Source organism: Peromyscus californicus, unplaced genomic scaffold, assembly GCF_007827085.1.
Source record: "Peromyscus californicus insignis strain IS unplaced genomic scaffold, ASM782708v3 Scaffold_20__1_contigs__length_68692818, whole genome shotgun sequence".
Classification (NCBI taxonomy): domain Eukaryota; kingdom Metazoa; phylum Chordata; class Mammalia; order Rodentia; family Cricetidae; genus Peromyscus; species Peromyscus californicus.
In genome coordinates, this window is record NW_026294503.1 from 4,312,033 (window position 1) to 4,326,112 (window position 14,080).

Sequence of the window (14,080 nt, forward strand, 5' to 3'; positions counted from 1 at the left end):
TGTCACAGAAACTTCACCTTGACTGGGTGAAATTATTGCCTCTAGCTCTTTTCAGGCTCCGGACCCTTCCCAATCAACGCCTTTCAATCGCTCTGTTTGAGCTCACGTATGGGAGGTTGGTTCTAATCCCGGGGCCTCCTCTTACAACCTCCACCTCTCCCTGAGCACTTGCTTACCTCTCTACTCCATCACCTCTGCCCTCTCTGTGGAACTTCGCTGACCATTCCTTGCCTCAGCCATGTGACAATTCTTGCCCACCCTCAATCCACACTGGGGACCAGGTTCTTCCTTCCCCTCCAGGCCAGCACCCCTCACCCCTTTCCCCTAAATGGCAGGGACCCTTCAAGGTAATTCTGGTAACCCCCACAGCTGCTAAGCTCGAGGGCTTTCCGCACTGGACTCACCTGTCTCACCTGAACCCTTTTGCCCTACCCTCACCCCAGGGGAGGCCTTTTATCTGACCCTCACTCCTCACATGCAGTGATGCAAACAGGGCCCTGCTCTCTAAAGTTCCAGAGGACATGGGGATCAACTGCCTTGTCACCAATTCTAGAAGAATGAGGTTTCATCCCCAACCGTACTCAGTCCCACTGGATTGGGAACCCCATGTTTTTTCTTCTTCCTGATTCCCTCTCCAAGTTTTCTGTCTTTACTGACCTTATTTTGCTTCATCAGCTTTCCTTTGTGTCTCTAATAACACATTCAAATTTCTAATTAATTACTCAGCTAATCGTTCCGGACCACCATCAGCCATAAAACCAGAGACACAAGGACCATCAAATATACCCAGGTGGTAAGAAGCAGTAACAGTCCAGAGCATTCACACTCCCAGACACAAAAGGGTCTGGACTCTGCAAAAATAGACTGTTAAATGCCCTCAGCAATTGATCACCTGTGTCTCCTGGATGCCAAAATAATAAAGGAAATAGGGGCCTTAAGGTTTGTCTCAGATGAAGATAAAAAGCCTAATTGATAATAATAAAAAAAGGCATGTTCCAGATTTCTCTCTCTCTCTCTCTCTCTCTCTCTCTCTCTCTCTCTCTCTCTTACACTAACCAATAAAATTCTGATAGCAGAGTACTAAACATTATAATATCATGGCTACCAGCTCAAAATTTTAAGTTCCCTATGCTTCTTAATACACTTAAAATTTGTCTCCTTCATAAAGTTAAAAATTCTTCAGAGCTCCAGAGCCAGCTTGGATCCACCTGGACAGGTCAGATCCACTTCAAATAAGTATCATTCAAACTTTCCTGGTCCCGGGACCCCTCAGGAGCCCCTTCAAGGTAAATTTTTTCTAAACTTCCTTTTCTGCCTCACCAGCCCCTTGTCAGATCCAAACAGCCAGATCCAAGTGGCGATGGACGGTTCCACAGGGCCCAAAGCAGCTGAAGGGAATCAGCGACCTAGAACGTCCGATTACCTCAAAAAGCCCCCTTCCCTACCCCTCAAAATCAACCAGTGCCCACCGAATCAGCTGGAAGCAGTTCCAGGAGACATGGTGACCCCATTCCCGCTCACCTGCCCGCTCTAACTCCTAATTTTTACAATAACAAGAAGTGTGGAATGTTATAATTCCCAGCCACCCCCAACCCCAGCTACATGACCGCACATTCGCTGTCCATCAGTCAGGCAGAATGCTTAGTCATCCCAGGGCCTGGCGTCCTACGTAATCTGTGTGCTACATGACCACATAATCTGTGCGCAGTGTGATCACATAATCTATGTGCATGTGTGACGTAGCTACGTAAGCCCATATGTTAGGAGGGGGACCTATAAAGGCAGATTCCACCTGTTCCCTGACCCTTTTTTCCACATCATTCATTTCTAGTAGGCCTATTGCGCATTCCCTCTTTACCCTCATCTAATAAAAACTCTTACAGTGGGTTTCGTAGTACCTCGCATTTTCTCTCACATGGTAAATAGCACTGAAAATAAACAACACTTGCTGCTTGCAAAGACTGAAGTTCAAGTCCCAGACTCCATGTCAGGCAGTTCACTCATTAATCACCTCAATCTATCACCAGGAGATCCAGTGCTCTCACTGCCTTAGTGGGCCTCTGCACTTGTTTTCTCTCTCTCTCTCTCTCTCTCTCTCTCTCTCTCTCTCTCTCACACACACACACACACACACACACACACACACACACACACACACACATGATTTAAAAAATGAAATGAATCTTTAAAATACGTGAACAAACAAGAAGAGATACAAAGCCATGCACTGGTAAGGCATTATTGGAGACTGAAACATTGGGCACATTTCATTCTCAACCGACAAGCATCTGTGCAACAGCAAAGACTCAGTTGTTGTGGGGTATTGGATCACACTGTATGAAAATGTGTCGCCGTTTTATTATGACTGGTTTAATAAAGAGCCATTTTATTATGATTGGTTTAATAAAGAGCTGTGTGGTGGTATTTTACTTGTACTGAAATGTGATTTTAATTGTATGTTAATAAATAAAGTTGTCTGGGGGTCAGAGCTATTAGAGCCATAGCAAGTACATGGCGGTGGTGGTGCACGCCTTTAAGGACCTGGAGGGCGGTACATTCAGGCAGTGACGAGGCAGTCACATGTTTGGGTTTACAACCAATGAGAAGACAGAACAGCTAGACTATATAAAGACACACACAGGAAGTAGGTCCCCCTTTTCGGAGAGCTCTCTTGGCTGAAGAGGATCCCTGAATCAGGAAGGGTGAGGCTCTTAGCTCTGACCTCTTGGCTTTCTTCTCTGAATCGGCTCTGTGTTTCTTATTTAATAAGACCGTTGGTTACATCTACAGAGCTGAATGGCCAACAACTAGGCAGGAGGGTTTAGGCAGAGGGAGGAACTCTGGGTTAGAATCTGGATGCACAGGAGACGCCAGAAATACATGGAGGGAGTCGGACATATAGAATGAAGGAGAGGTAGAGAGCCGTACGGCAGAATGTAGAGTAATAGAAACAGGTTAATTTGAATTATAAGAGCTGGTTGGGAACAAGCCTAAGCTAAGACCAAGATTTCATAATTAATAACAAGTCTCTGTGTCATTATTTGGGGGCTGACGGTCCAAAAGAAAGTCCAACAAGAAAGACCCACTGCACTCAGTGATGTTGGGCTGGGAGCTGCGAATACAAGATAGAACATAGAGAGGGACATCGAAGCAGGGGACACTGAGTGACACAGGAAGACATGACAGGGGCATGCGACAGAGCTAGGCGTTCAAAATGGAGCACAGGGGGACATCCAATCTGGGTTTCTTTCCAAGGACAGCGTGCTGACCAAGGTTTTTTGGTTTTAAGGAATAAACATGTGTAACTTGGGTGTCTTACTGTGAGGAGCCAGGGACTGGGAAGACTGGAGAGGAACAGCGGGCACCCCCCTCCTCACCCTCTCCTTCCCTTCCCCTCCCCCACCTTCATTCCCCAAACCGTCTGGCCTCCTTGGCCAGCTCCTCAGCATGTGAATGACCCCAAAGCGGCTGCCATGGCCTCAAGCCTAAGCTGACAAACTCAGTTCGTCCTCTTTTTAGTTTTTGGTTTGCTCACTGTCTCACCACCGTTTATGGAATCAACACACACCCTGGAAACGGTAGATGGATCAACACGGGTCTCCGGTCCAAGCCACCCAAGTCATTAGCCATCCAGTGGCCACTGCTGGCTCGAGCTCAGTGACCATCTCTGGCTAATCAGCAGAGTGCTTTGGTCCATGAAACTCTCGTCTCCAGAGGTCAATTTGGGTCTGGCACGTTACAGGGCAGTGTTTTCTGCTCTGGTTTTTGTTTTGTTTTGTTTTTGTTTGTTTGTTTGTTGTTGTTGTTTTCAATCTGAAGAAGAAACAGCCACTAGAGAAAGGAGGGGCTGGAGGGGCTGGAGGGATGGTGTGGCGGGTCACACAGCTTGCTGCCCAAGCCTGAGGTCAGGAGTTTGGATCCTAGCCCCACATAAAAAGCCCAATATGAACCTAGTGGTTCATGCCTTTACTTCCAGCACTTGGGTGGCAGAGGCAGGCAGATCTCTGTGAGTTCGAGGCCAGCCTGGTCTACAAAGTGAGTTCCAGGACAGCCAGGGCTATTACACAGAGAAACTCTGCCTCATAAAACAAACACACAAAAAGCCCAGAGTGGCTGTGTTTGCCCACTACAGGGCTTAGACAGGGGGATGACCTAGCTCCAGGTTCACAGAGAGGGAATAAGGTGGAGTGGTGGAGGACACCCAACATCTTCCTCTGCTTGCTCTCTCTCTCTCTCTCTCTCTCCCTCTCTCTCTCTCTCTCTCTCTCTCACACACACACACACACACACACACACACACACACACACGGAAATGCAGAAGGTAGCAGATACCACGGATTACCTGGAGTGTGAAAGGAAAGTTCGTGGCAGCCCGAGGCACCTTGAGAGGTTCAGTAAGGGCAGGGCCTGCAGCCAGAGGCGCTGTCGGAACAGTAGAGTGGCAGGCTGCAGCGGGCACCAAGTACGATGGCAATGTCCAATGCCAGCCAGCCTCACTAGAAAACTCCGAGGTCTCATTCTGTGTGTGTGTTCTCTGAGGGGTCTCTCCCAGGCCTCCCTGGCCTTTCTTTACTCAGTGAACAGTTCTGAGGCACTAGGAGAGGTCGGGCCAGGTTCAGGGGGCACCTCAGGCCCCCTGTGAGGGGTCAGCCTAGTTTTTCTGTAGCTGCTGCTCGGATCTTAGGGAACTCAATCCATCTGAGGGGGTCCGGAAACTTGTGTTGTCCTTCTTGACCCTTCTGGATTCAGGGAAAGGAGGAAGCAGCTTGAGCCTGTCACAGGGCTGCAGAGACTTCCAGAGGAGCAGGCACTGAGAATGGGGGTGGGGGGGGGGGTTCCGACAGGATTTCCCAACGGCAATGGTTCTACCCTTGGGGAGAGGGACCGCTGCGCCTTGTGTGCAGATGACTCACTGAGCACCTCTCCATCAGGTCTGTCTGCAGCAGTGTGGGTATGGGACGGGGTGCAGAGGAGGAAGGCTGCTTATCAAGCATCTCATGAGTCCTGCCACTGCTCATACTGTCTTATTTAATTATATCAAGTACTTCCCAAGGCTTGGTCGCCAGATGCTCTGGTTCCCTGGTCCACATTTGGATCTACTCAGTGATCAGTTCCCTTCCCACTTAGTCCATGGAAAGCTCTGTCAGAAATGAGCAATCAAAGAATGGAAATAAAGCACTCAGGGTAGCTAGCACATCCTCCCAGCAGGTTACAGGCTGTTGTAGGCGTGCCCAGAATCAGCATCGGGCACCTCAGGCACCAGCTGTGTGGTCTCTGAACTCCTGACATATGCTCAGAACCATGAGGTAAGCGCTGCATTTTACAGCTTTACTGTAGCAAAACTCTAACATTTTAATATTGAGTATGTGTCAAATAATATTTTTATTGCATTTATGTGATGAGTCAAATAATATTTTTATTGCATTTATGTGATGATCAATCTGAGTTTGTCAACTGGATTGGATCTGGAATCAACGAAGAGAGGGGTCTCAGGCAGGTCGGCAAGGGCATTCGCAGAAGGATTAACTGAGAGGTCAGGCCTCTCCTGAGTGCATGACTTCCGGCTTTGGCCCAAGTGTGTCTACCCCAGCTGCTGTGCTGTGCCCCACCATCAGAATGAAGCTCGTTAGCCCTTCTAACACTAACTGAAGACCAGCAGTGCTCCGGAAATCCTCCAGGACTTCCATGCCAGAATGGGGCCACCGAGGCACTCGGCCTCATACACTTAGCAGCTCCCAGGTTGTCTGTTGCACGAATCCTAAACTGGTTTTAATAAAAACCCGGAGCCAGATATTGGGGTAAAAGCTGAAAGATCAGAGGAAACAAGCCACAGCCGCTTCTCACCTCACCAACGCCTCAGCCAAAAAGAGAAGATCCTGTCTCCATGACTCCTCAGACTCAGCCTCTCAGTCCTCAGCCAAAAGGAACTAATTCCTGTCTCCTCCTGTTTATATTCCTTTCTCTGCCCAGCCATATCACTTCCTGTCTGGTGGTTGGGATCACAACCTTCCTAGTGCTGGGATTAAAGGCGTGTGACTCCATGTGCTGGAATTAAAGGTGTGTACCACCACTGCCTGGCTGTTTCTCTTTTAAACTGGATTAATCCCATGTAGTCTAGTGTGGCTTTGAACTCAGAGATCCAGAGGGATCTTTGCCTCCCCAAGTGCTACAATTAAAGGTGTGTGCCACCACTGCCTGACCTCTGTGGCTAATTCTGTGGCTGGCTGTCCCCTGATCTTCAGGCAAGTTTAATTAGAGTACAACAAAATATCACCTCATTTTCCCTTTTTTGTCTAAAATAATAAAAGAAGATTTTAACTAATATAAGAAAAACTATATACAATAAATACAATAACTATATACAATATATACAGTCAAGAATTACATTAACAATGTCCAGTCCATTAACATTTGACAAATTCAGAGAAAATACTCCATTATTTGGTGAGTCCAAAATGTTGGACCTAATTCACTTTCTAACTTGTATTACCAGTTGTATACTATCTTCTGATGTCTTTCAAACTTATACCCTTTACACATCTTTAGTGACTTTCTGAATTTGTTAACAAGGAAAACTTTAACTATCTAATCTTCATTTCCCTCAGAGACCTGAGAAAGAAGTAATATTACCTAAGTAAACAGGAAGTGCAAGCAAGTGACTTCCAAAAAATGTGAGAAATGACAGAAACAGCTAGCTGCCTGGACAGTCACTCAAGGTTCATCTGCAACGTTGGGGCATCCATCTTTGACCTACAGGCCTAGCATGTCTGACAGACTTATCTGTGGAGCAGGATATTCTGAAGGACTGTCCTACCTTGTCTTGGCAAGGTTTGGCAGTCCTTTCTTTTGTGTCCTGCTTGTCCATTTGGACAGCATACTGTCAGCAGTCGATGTAAGGACATTTTCTTGTCCACTGGCTAACTTTTGCCACAAAGAAAGTAAACTCAGTAAGGAGTTTCTTTGATGCCTATCATCTTCTCTGAAGTAAATTGGTGCTGCCAGGAGCAGACATGTCTCATTGTCATAAAAAAAAAAAGAATCTATGTTATTAAAACATCTTAAATGCCATAGTAGTCACCTCTCCAGTGTGGAGGCTGCTATTCATTAGTGTTGAAAGAGAACTGGATAGTGTGATAGAACACTTCCCCAGATGTTATGTGAATGAATGACGCACCAAAGGGTTGAATTAATGGACTGGGCAGTTCATGAACAAGTAGATAAACGAATAAATACATGATCCTTATATCAGACAGGTAGTTGCACTTGGTAATTTCTTCTGGGAGGCAGAACAGTTTACTGACAGAGCGTGTGAGCCCTTCACAAACGCTGAAATCTGGAAGTGACAGTTGCTTTTTCTGACATTTCTTCTGAGCACACTGACCAGGGTTCATGAAACAGGGACCCCCTTCTTTTAGTGGTGACTTCCTGGAGCTTTCTGTTGACAGAGAAGATGGGGCAGAAGTGGCAATGATGCCATCTGTCACACCAGAGCCTTTCCATCAAGCCAGTTCCCACTTGTCACATCAACTGTTAAGACTGACTTATATACAAGAGCTATGGAGGACCCCTGGGGGCCAGAGCTCATTCTCCTCTGGGACTACTTTGATGGTTTCTCTGTGCATCATTACCATCTTGGTACTCATCAGCTAAGACTGGCTGGGTGGGAAGGGACCACTGCAGGATGTGCTAATGATGGACTCCGCCATCTTCCTCTCTGGACACCCCAGGGCACTGAGCCCTTTCTTCCCCAGAGCAATGTGGTGTCGGTCATTCCTTTCGGAACACCCAGTGGCCTCTGTGTCTCCCCAGATCTAACCCTACCTGTCTCTTCATGCCCACCACCTTCTGACTCCACACACACACATCTCTGGTTTGTCCAGATGTGCCTTTTCCATTCCACTCCCTGGGCCACTATGATCCTGATGGAGCCATCAGAGGCTGCAGGCTGTAAACTGGGGTTTTTCAAGCCTGTCGTCACAGCCAGGGATTAGGAGTTTGACTCATGGGATGTGGGTGGCAGGTGCCATGCCTTCTCTTGGTGCAGCTGTCAAATGTGAAGGGATGGGCAGGCTTTGCTGTTTCTCATTCTGCTTTTATTAAAAAGATCCAACTGCAGTCCTCTGGACACTAGTGGGCATGCCCATGGTGGGCCGTTTTCTTCCAGGCTAAGAGTCACTGAGGTAAAAGACACTGGATTCTGGGGCTTCGTCAGTCTTTTTATTTAAGGTGGATGCCTTGAAACAGAGGCCTCAAGAACAGTAGCCAAGGCAGCACCTGCCTGGCGTCCCAGCCCCCAGGTCTACCCCTAGTCTCAGCTCCTACAATGCGGTGGAGGACGCCCGTTCCCAAGCTGTCCCCAGGGTCCTCTCAGCAGCTGAAGCAGAGCTTAGAAGGAAGAAGTTGTCACCTGTGCCAGCTCCAGGTGTCAGCCAGCAGGGGGAGAGACTAAGGCACGGTCTTCTCTAGTGGCCATGACACACATTTACCATCGTGCCATAAGCTCTTCAGAGAGAGCTCATGGAGACACAGCTCAAGCTGCAGAGTGCTTGTCTAGCATACTCACTGATGGGCTCGCTCCCCACGACTGCAGAAATGGGGTGTGGCAACACACGCTTATGATCCCAGCACTGCAGCCCGTGTGGAGGTCCGAGGACAGCTGGCCGGTGATGGTTCTCTCCTCCCACCATGTGGGGCCGGGACAGAATTCAGGTCAGGCTCTTTAGAAAACACGCTTACCTGATGAGCCATCCTGCCAGCCCTCTTACTCTATTTGTAGACAGATTCCCACTGAGGCCAAGGTCAGCCTTGAATTTGTGGCAATTTTCCGGCCTCTGCCTTCTGAGTGATAGAATCACAGGTTTGTGACACCTCACTTGGCTAAGTGTTTTTTTTGTTTTTAAATATTTTTTATGTATTCTGAGATTGTCATACAATTATACGATCAAATACATTTGACCACATCGGCCCACCACCATCTCCCCCGACTCCTCTCTACTGCCCCCATTCCCTCTCTTCTTCACGTCACTTTTAGTTATTAGCAATTCCAAATCCAACCAGCACGCTAGACACCATGAGGACACTTAGTTTCTGTGTTTATTTCCCCTCATCTCTGCACAATACCCATCTCCCCCTCGAAGCCCTCCCCGCTCCCCGTTAAGATTCCCCTTTCCTGTCCCACATGTCCTTTCGCTCACCCCGCCCCCCATCCTGCCTCCTCACCTCCAATGGCCCTCCCCAGTCTCCTGTCTAAGAGCATAAAAAGCGAGTGAGATCACTTCCTGGGTAAAATGGCTTGCCACAAGCCTGCCAACTTGAGTTCAATCCTGGAGTCCATGATAGAACCAACTTCCAAAAGTTGTCCTCTGACTTCTACATGCCTGCTGTAACACACACACACACACACACACACACACACACACACACACACACACACACACACACACACACACATTTTTGAAAGAGTGAATAAGAATTACTCTTTTGGAAAAAACAAAGCTACTGTTTGCTATCATCAGGCATGAAATACTTCCTTTCCTAAGAAAGTAAGCTTCTTTGTGGTTAGTGTTCTGCTTTAAAGGCCTTTGAAAGAAAACAGGGAAACAAATTGAGTGGGAACGGGGATGCGTTTTCTCAGTGGAGTGGGCTAACTGAGACACACTGCCCGGTTTCCCCAGCGAGGCAGCCGTGGCCGGGCAGACGTGTATCCAGTGACCTTTGTTCTTGTTTGTGTTCTCCGTCTTCCTCCATCCCAACCACACACAATCTTGTAGTTGAAGCTCTCCACCTGCTCAGCTGAGAGACTAATAAAAGTGGGGACCAAATCATGGACTCCACACAATCCCGCTGGCACAGTCCAGTCCCCAGCTCACTTTGGTCTACAGTTCTCTCTCCTGTGTGGCGCAGCAGCTGCAAGACTGCGGGCAGCTTCATCTCCAGGTCCTGAGCAGCCCTGCTCCTCCCTTACCTGTTACCCTGGAAGCTGTGAGTGAGAACAAGACTTATCTGAGTGGAACCAAAGAGACCTGGGCAGTTTCTCCTGTGTGTGTGTGTGTGTGTGTGTGTGTGTGTGTGTGTGTGTGTGTGTGTGTGTGTGTGTGTAGGACAGAGTTTGATGTTGTCTTCCTCCATCACCTCCATCTTATTTCACAAGCCAAGGTCTCTTTCTTCAGCCACACCACCATGGGCGTTCCTGATTTCTGGAGACAGGTAGGGTCCAGCTTGGCTAGTGCTTGGATAGGAGACACAATCTCACTGAACTGGCATAGTGATATGTTTTTCGGAAAATATCTCTTGATTTCATGGAGACTGAATTTTTCACAGACCTTGCCACCAGGTTAATAATATACCTGGAGATCTGCTAAGGCTATGTATTTAACCTGCTGTCCTACTGTGTGCTCTGCCTGTTTTAAGTTTAACCTTAAACTTAAACTTGCATTCCAACTTTTACACAAGCTCAATGCAGGGCTTTAATATTAAATTGTGTGCTCTTCCATACCCTTGACCCAGAATAATGAGTATGTTGTAATTATTTGCTGAAAGCAGCCAACAAATTGGAAGCAACTTATACAGCAAATGCCCACCACAAATGTTGAAAGCAACATGTAGATTATAGGTTGATAGAGTTGTTTGAATGTTATTAAGTCAGTTGGCATCAGTAATTTCTTCCCTTGTAAAATTGTTAAGAGATTTCTATTTTTTTTTTCTTGGCAGACTACCTCACCCAGGCATCCCGCAAAGTAGGTGGGTCGCCTTAGGGGGTAACCTTTACCCGCTCAAAAATTCTTCTCACATTAGCAGTGAGGACTCGGGCATCACCCCGAATCATTATTTTCCTTACTCATAAGTTTAAGGCATGAGATTTCTATTTAAAAAAAAAAAACCCATTCTTTTTCTTTTTCTTTTTTTCTTTCTTTCTTTTTTGTGTGTGTGTATGTGTTTGCTGTTCAATAAACAGAGCAAAGCCCTTTGCTAGGGGCCTGAACTCGTATGCGCGCGCGCACATACACACACACACACACACACACACACACACACACGCACACACACGCACGCACAGACATAGAGGTACAATGCAAAGACAACAGAGACCGAGAGATCAGACACACACACAATATTCAGACAGGCTGGTCTAGATACTAGACTACAGACAGATGAAGACAGGAGAGAAGTGGAGAATTCAAATCTGGGCTTGCTCTTGGTCAAATTAATGCAAAGGGAAGTTAGACGCTTCGTTTGTATTCCTTACCACACCACTGCTGCAGGGTTGTACAGTGTCTGCCTCGGACACCTCCATCTTATTTCATGAGGCAAGGTCTCTCCTCTTCGTCCATACCACCCTGGATGTGCCTATCTAATCTGAGCCCTGGAGCTAAGCTAGGTTGGGCCTGGTTAGTACTTGGATGGGAGACAAGGTGTCTCACTTAACTAGAAGACCAGTGGGCCCCAGGGACCCTCCTGTCTCTGTCTCCCCAATTCTAGGACTATGTTTTTACTTGAGTGCTGGGGATCTGAACTCAAGTTCTCATCTTTCAGAGGCAAGCACCTCACACACACCGAGTCATCTCCCTAGGGCCCTGGCAGATGTTTAAGCCAATCTTCTTAGTCACTTTCACGAACTGGTTCACCGATTTCTTGCTGATTCTCTTGGAAGGCACCTCCACTAGCTCCTGTTGACTCTCGGACCCTGCTGGGACCCCACCCCAGCAGCCGGCTCAAACCAAGCCCCTGGAAGACAAGTGCCAGTTGTCTCGATTCCAGGCTATTCAACCGGCACACATGCTTTGCCAACTCACATCTGGAAGGTCTACACTTAACCACTCCACCAGTGGCACAGTCGTCTAGCCACCATCAGTTTCCCACCAGCCTGAGCCCCACGGTTGCACAGGATTATGTCCTATGCTACTTTGTAAGGTGGTCCCAGTGGGCAGACCGGTGGTGGGGAGACATGTCTACCACGATAAAGCTTCCTCTCACCAAGTTCATTTCCAATTTTATGAACCCTTCAACCTTCCAGCCAAGACTCTTAAGGACTAATGTTTCCAAAAGTAACTGTCCATACACCTCTTCCAGATCTGGGGAAAAGTAAAACCAACAAAATGCTACCACACTTTGATCTGATCTGAAATGTTCAAGATGATGTACTCTTAACTCTCTCAAGTCAGACTTAAAAAATACAACAACAAAAAAACCCAATTCTGTTAAGTACAGATGTCTTAAGTGTTAAGAAGTCGATCCCAACACAGTGTGATAGGAGATAACTGTGATTTGGAGTGACCGCTTCCTCAAAAGGTTCAGAAGGGAAGAACCTTAAGATGGGCTCAATTCAAGCAAATGGTCTCCTAGTGTGCTGGAATTCCTCAGGACCACAGGAATAAAAACTCACTCTGCACCACCAGAGGTCCTTAAGGACCTTTCTGCTCCATCTTGAAGATGGCTGGGCACTTTTCACTCCAGGACTGTTTCATGAACCCATCTCAGTCCTCCGTCTGCCCACATCTCCAGTTCTTGCCGCCTGCCCTTCTGGAGGTAACCAGAAGGAGGGTCAGGACAACTGTAAAGTGTAAGGAGCAGGTTGGCAGTTTGTCAGTTTCCGTGAGTTTTGCATGTTCATTTTCCTGTCTGAACAAACTCGTTAACTATTTCTCCCGTTCTCTCTTCCGATGTTATTCTTAAGCACTCAAGCAAGCTTTTGCTTCCTCCTTCCTGTAACCTGCAATGCCTGGTGCTGCATTAATCATAACCATGTATCCTCTCTGGCTTTGTGTTTGGAAGCCCTCAGCACAGCCCCAATCACAAGACATTATTACTCATCACTCATTATCTACCTCTGACTCTTGCCTTAGCCTGCTCCTTGCTTCTTGTCTAAGTAAGGCATTCTCTATTAATACTATGCTTGCATTTCACGTCGTTGGTGGAAGAAACACACACATGGATAAACAAATGAATCATTCATTTAAAACTTTTTAAGATTCATGATGTACAGTCAGCTGAAGTTTTTAATTAAAAAATGTTTTCCATGTTTGGTCTGCAGGTTTGTCTAGGAACCACTTGCATGCCTGGCTCCCTCAGACACCAGGAGGGGTTATCAGATCCTCAAACTCGCTACAATTGTGAGCGGCCATGTGTGTGCTGGGATTCTAACCTGGGTCCTCTGGAGGACTAACCAGTGTTTTTAACCACTGAAGCATCTCTCCAACCATAGCTGCATTTTATAGAGACTTACTTTAAATGTTTCTTTAAATGGCTTTTCAAGACAGGGTTTCTCTGTGTAGCCCTGGCTGTCCTGGAACTTGCTCTGTAGACCAGGCTGGCCTCGAACTCAGAAATCTGCCTGCCTCTGCCTCTCAAGTGCTTTAACTATTTTTAATTCCGTTTGTGTATGTACAGGTGCTGGAGGACGCCAGTGGTTGTCGTCCTGGGGCTGGAGGTACAAGTAGTATGAACTATTAACTGCTGAGCTACCTCTCCAGCCTCAGAAGCAGTCTTTGCACACTACATTGTTACTAATATTTGATCATGTGTGGTTATAGTTGATTCTTGTTCACCACTGAAGATTAACAGAGTTAATTCTATTCTTTCAACAGGCATTTGGATGTTTCTAAGCTTTTCACTAAACCAGTCATAGTAGTTGTGAATGTGAACATGGAAGGTTCCTTGGCTTCTCATGCACACACACCAGGTTTCTAGGAGGCAGACCAACCAGCGGATTACTTGTTTGGAGTGTTCTAAATGTATTTTTAAACAAGAGCTGAACATTTTCTGTTTATATAAATGGTAAGACAGGGTTTTGCTATGTAGCCCAGGCTGTTCTCAAAATCTCCTGTCTCATCTTCCAGGGTGCTGGGGTTACAGGCCTCTCCTTCACCGAATGTATCTTACACGCTCACACTAACATATGTTTATATAAGCCCAGTGTTGTCTTTATTCACACTTCTAGATACTTTTTCATGTACTTGAAGGGCGACTGCTTTCAGATTCAAAGTACATTTCTAGCTAACACTTCTAAAGCTTTCCTTACACATCAGAGTCAGCAAGAACTGAACTTTCTGGCAATTTATTGCATGCATACAATTTTTAAAAC

The 14,080-nt window shown here is 46.8% G+C and overlaps 1 non-coding gene across 1 annotated transcript; it reads right to left on the minus strand.

Annotated features, from left to right (window-relative positions):
• Positions 1-10,703: 10,703 nt before the first annotated feature.
• On the minus strand, positions 10,704-10,854 carry LOC128117271 (U12 minor spliceosomal RNA). The gene has a single exon (XR_008220757.1). It is a non-coding gene; the product is annotated as a U12 minor spliceosomal RNA (small nuclear RNA).
• Between the last annotated feature and the right edge of the window lie 3,226 nt (positions 10,855-14,080).